Source organism: Eulemur rufifrons, chromosome 17, assembly GCF_041146395.1.
Source record: "Eulemur rufifrons isolate Redbay chromosome 17, OSU_ERuf_1, whole genome shotgun sequence".
Lineage (NCBI taxonomy): Eukaryota > Metazoa > Chordata > Mammalia > Primates > Lemuridae > Eulemur > Eulemur rufifrons.
This window is the reverse complement of record NC_090999.1, coordinates 59,168,270-59,174,269: the sequence shown is the minus strand read 5'-3', so window position 1 is coordinate 59,174,269 and position 6,000 is coordinate 59,168,270.

The following is a 6,000-nucleotide window of genomic DNA, read 5'->3' as shown; positions in this document are numbered from 1 at the left end:
ACAACAGCTTTGTTTTAGGATCTCCAAGAAGAATAAGCATTCCCTTGGATTTGGTTGATTTTCTCATTTTGATCTGGGAAATGAAATTCGCATGAGTGGTATCTTAATGATTTTCTGAGTTGTGACTTGGGAAGCTAGATGTGAGATTTGATGGCTAGACACATTAAAATGATAAATTTTGAACATTTGGAAATTGTCAACCTGTTAAAATGACAAGCTTACACGGAGTGGAAAAAGGCAGCTATTGTTTCAGGAAAAGTTGAGTAATCTTGGAATACAGTTCAAGAATCCTCTCTTGCATTTATTTCAAAAGCAATGACAGAAAATAATTTTAGCTTTAGTCTGCAGAAGCTTTTGGACAATGGATGTGCTGGAAATAGTTTTGGACAATGGAGGTGCTGGAAATAGATATTTTCTATCCCTGACTTTGTTAAGATAGGGATATTTTTAAAGCATAGGTCTCTATGGTTTCCTACCAGGCAAATACAGTCATCAGTGCCTCATGTTCTTTCTTCAAAGAAGGCTCTGGTCACTCTCCAGGCTGTGTAGAATTGGTCCAGACTAGGGATTTCAGGATCTGATGGCCTGTCCTCCACCCTTTTTCCTGTGAGACTTGGGATCACTAACAATCCTACAGCATAAGAAGGGTGGCAATTTCCCCCATTTCCATAAAAACCAAAACCAAAACCAAAGAAACACACAAAAAAAACAGTATGAAAAATTATTTCCACGGGAAAAAAAAAAAACAATAAAACCATTAGGAAAAATCACTGAGGACAGAGTCAAAGGCTTTGGATTAGTTGTATGAGCTTGGGGGAACATTGCCTCTCTCTGAATCTCTAGGTCCTCTTTTTAAAAAGAACCCAGACCTGACCTAGATCCATTCCAGCTTTGAGATGTTCTTGACTGTCCATGAATGTATCTGGAAAGTGGTAGAGTGATTTTATTTTTGTAGAAGGAATAACATGCATGAATGTCTTTCTACAGAAAGTAGGATTTTAAAAAATTGAATATTTATTTCATAAGTGAGAAGAAGAGATTAAGAAAGGTTTGTGTAAAAGAGCCCCTACGAGGAAGCAAAGGGGCAGGAAGTGTGGAAGAAAGAACTGAAAACATAGACCTGTCAGGTTCCACTGAACCATCAAGGGAACTGATTAAATTCTGGTGGATAAAAATCTTTCTTCCCATAAATAGTGCCCTGGTCCTGACCCCATCCTGACTGAAGTTTAATATACTCTGTATCTACCAATTCTGGGGAATATTTCCACCACTTTTGAACTATGAGTCAACTCTACCTGAAAACTTTAGATACAGTGGTTTTGAATTGATTAAAATAGCATCTGAGTATGTCATGCCCCGAACAGACCTATCGTCACTCACTAGGAGAGAGACTCCCTTGTGTGATGCTGGGCTCCTGTAGCTCTTGTGTGGGGATGGCACTCTTTTGTAGTGGCCACAGGAGTAATTTGTAGACAAATTGTCAACCTGTAATGATTAAGTTTCACCATCTGCTTCAAACTCAGTTCACAGCCTTATAGCTAAAATTGGGAATCACCTTTTCAGGTTGGAATGGCTCGTTAGTACACTAGAAAAGAATAAAACCTGTGGTCAGATAGCTGGTAAAGAAAGGGCCAAATGCCCTTCAGAACTGTTTCCTCAGCTTTACAGACTTTTTAAAGCTCTGTATTTTGCAGAGACAGTATGGGAAGAAATAAAATCCTAGTCATCTACTCATATTCAATCAGCTACTCCACATTTCCCTTAAAAAGTTGATTTTACCCTTATGGCATAGAAGCCATATTGTCTTCCTGACAGCCATAGAAATCTCATGTAGACAAAACCCTCTCAACACTCTTAATAATGTGAAAACTCCATCTGGTTTACTGCACTGCCTGTCAGAAATCTAACTTGTACATTTGTGTAAGACCCTGAGGTGGATTTACCACAGAGCTAATGACGCTTAATTTTTAGAACCTTGAGGTCCTGGATGTAACTTTTTATTTGTAATTCTGTAGTGTTTTGCTTAAAGAAGGCCCCCATAATTGTGTAAACACCAGGTTCCACAAAACCTGGACATACTTGTGGTAAGAACAACGTCATGGAGGTAGAGAGGTGGATTTTATTACCTCCTATAAGCCTCAGAGCCCATAGTTCATGTCATCCCTCAGAGATATGTACATAGAAGTTGAAAGAGAAACTGAATTCTTCTCAAAGTTTCTGCCATATCTGTGATTCTATGGCCTGAAGAACCATCCATCCCTATAGATGTTTCTAAACTGTGGAGCAATCTGGATCCAGAAACCCTTTCTGGAAGAGGACAGGTATGGAAGCAGAAGCTTAGCCTGTTTTGCAGTTAACAGGGAAGGTGGTTATTTCTCACATTTTCATGTGGGATCCCACAAGATAAATTTCTTCTGTTATTACTTCCCTTTCACTTGCTAACATTATGGTAAGTACAGGATGAATACTCAAATTGGCTGCTAAGACTCCAAGTGATTTAACAAAGTTGACTTTGAATGGGAATGACTTCAAAGGTAGTATCATTTAATTTATATTTTATTCTTTTAGTTGTGAGGTGCCAAAATGCCCAGTCTGGTTTTTTAGAGAGAGCTTATTATTAATAGTAGTTTATTAAATTTGAAAACAACATAATCAACAGCAAATTTTAAAAAGGTACCTGTAGTTTCTTACCTACATGCAGATATATAAAATAGGCAAATAGTGCTTTAATTTTCAAGGAAGAGGTGCTCTCTCTTAATTGAAAGTCTATGAAAATCAAGGAGACTTTCAAATTATTTTAAAGACCGCTTATGTGAAATTTGCAATATACTTTTGAAATATGCCCCTGTCACAGGTACTGTCTGATTGGGGCTTGAGTTCCAATCTGTGCCTCTCAGTAGTCTGTACTCTCATTACTGTCAGGTGATGTCACCTTCCTTGCAGCATCCTCCATGTGTCTGCCATGAGCACATAAAACTGCATCTCGCTGGAAAGCTCCCACTAGTGACCCAACAGAAATCTGAGTTCTTTCCCAGGAGGCTCTTTGAACTCTATGCAAATACGCTTCCATTCCATTACTGACCAGAAGGTAGGTTTCGAATTGTGTTATGCTATGAATATTTGCAATGATCTAGATGGACAAATTGAGGATTAGAAATGAAACAACAAAAGGCTTTTTTGGGAAATGAGGAGAACAGAAGGTTTGGGATGGAAGTTATAAAGCCAAGAGCAGAGGAAGGAGAGGGAAAGTAATTGATTCCTCCTTCTTAATCTCTGGTCTCCAATTTAGTCAGACATTAAGTCCCTTCCATTTTTTTTTGCTTTCATATGTAATTATTAATACTTTCCTGAACCAAAACTGTAGGAAGAGGACATAGCACAACTTGAAGCTGTACTACCCTATGCTCCAACATTACATTTCCCAGGCATTGATTCACATTGAGACAGCATTTGGCTCTTTCATGAGAGTCCTCTTAAGGGATATTAATGATACTTTCCCACTTTTGCCTCATCAAACGGTAATGATATCTGCCCATTTTTACTTCACCAAATTTAGAGAGAAATTCCAAATAAACATCAAAGAAAAATACTATATTGATGCTTTTTCAACATTACAGATATTTCTCTTCATAAAATTATTTTTAATTATTAACAATAGGTTATTTTATTACATGCATTTGAAGTAACAGAGTTAAACATGCTTCTGAAGTCAGGATGTCAACCCAGATGTGAGGAACACATATGTTGACACCGAAGTTAAAAAGACCCTACAAAAATGACAAATGATGAAGGAAAAGCACTATTACAGCAGTTCTTGACCTTTTGAGAATATGATCAGCCTGTCAGCACTAATGGTTTTCTATGTTCACAGCAAAAAGCTATGAGTGCCTACATTTGGGATGGAGGTCAGATGATATCTCAATATAAAAATAACGAAATGGTACCCTGTCAGACACACAAAATAATTCTCCAACACTCTTTTTCCTTTTTTTTCTTCCTTTGCAACATAGATGTACACATGTGTGCATAATATGCATATGCACAATGAGCCAAGCTCCTTTTCCTTCCGTCATTCCAACAAATCCAGTCCCAAAGAGGATTCTTAATATCCCTAAAGTGTATTATGATACCCAGAGTAGTTATTAGGACCAAAACATTTTTTAAGAGTTCTCAGAATGGGATAATCGGTCAGAAAATGGAATGTAACAGGGGCCCTGAATTAATCTGATCTATTTGCAACTCTTATTGTGTGCTAGAAGCTATAGAGATTCAGAGGAATCTCTTATGGCTATTATACTCCCCCAACTCTGCTACTCTCTGGCATTTCTCCTTTTGCCTAGAAGTTCTGTCTTTTCACCTAGCTTTCTTGAATTTATCAAAGAGAAGCATAGTTTTTTTGAAAGGTCCAGCAAAACTGCGTTTTCCCGACTATCTGGGTTTTTATTAATGGGTCTCTATAAAGTGACAGATAGGAACTCAGGAGAATATTTGATTTGTACAAGAAGTGTATGCAACATGAGAGGAAGCCCCCTCAAAGTTCCCGTTATTCCTTGGCAAAGATTGACCATGGTTATGGTTTCAAGGATAGTAAAAGAGAGAAGGTTAAAGCTGAGATGAATTTCTCCTGGAAGTGGGAAAGAAATAAGAGTTTAAGGATGCCACTGATCCACAAGAGTTAATAATAAGAACTCTAATAAAAATATGGGAAATAAGAATTACAACTAAGAAAAACTACTTCTGTGAATGGCCTAATTAATCAGCAGGAACCATAAGCACATCAGATACTATGCTCAGGTGTCTGGACATGAGGAAATTCTAGTTGAATAAAAACAGCTACCTTAACAAGGGGAGAATCAACTGGTCCATGCAGAAAAAGCACTTAATGTCATTAAATTGATCTAGCAAGCAAAAAATAGAAATTGATTGTCAGTTTGGCCTGAATCAAGAGATTATTCCATAGGCTTCTTGCCTATACTAAGTATTGTAATAGTCATAGACTGTATTCAAAACTGTTTAAGTTTGTAATTTTTTCTTGTTTTTTCTTACTCCATCAATTCTATACTTACTGTACCAGAGATGCCACAGATCTGATCATAAAATCATTACCAAACGCTACCCACTCCCCCAGATATGCTGTATGAAACAAATTAAGAGTGACGTTTTGCATTTCTTCCCTTTTGACCCAGCATCCTAAGGCAGGGGCAGCATTGTATGAGGACAAGGCAGATGCAAGAAAGTTCAATCAGGTCTCTGAGCTTTGAAAAGGTACTGTTTCCGGTCTTATAAGAATCTCCAGGGATTCTTCATCTTCAGTTTGCATTAAGTCAAAGATTTCCATTTAAATTTTATATCTCAATGGGTAAACTCCATATTAATCGCCTCTGTGGGTCATGTACTTTGTGGCATTTCTCTTATTCCCAGTCAATTGACATTTCCTCCTCAGGGTAGCATGACATACATGAGCTATCTCAGAATTTCTTGAATAAATATTCACTATAATCATTTCAAGGGAGTCAATGATAAGTCATTGGCACAAAGGGTTATCTGAATTTTCTTGAATTTAAGAAATTTTTTCTTTATGGCTCAGCAGATAACTGGGAGTCGGGCACTTATTTCCTTCCTGCTCTATTTTGCCACTGGGGAAATATGTGTTGTTTTACCTCAGTGATTTCATATGCAAAATGGGAATAATTATGCTTTTTCTTTTGCTCATTGGAGGCTAAAGAGGATTAATGCTTGCTTTTTATTTAGAAAATACACATACTTCATGAATGAAATGTGCATTAAGTGAGAATTATTATTAGGATTATTATCATCAATAAGGATTTAAATATGTTCTTTGTCAAATAGAATCCCAAAAGTTAGAATTCAAGCTAATAAATTAAAACAGGCTTGAGGGGATATGAACTTGAATGTCTGTCAATGACAATTGGATGCAGTGAGTAATCCAATTTACTTCAGGAAATATGTAGCTGTGGCAGGGGTGAGGAGTAGGCATGA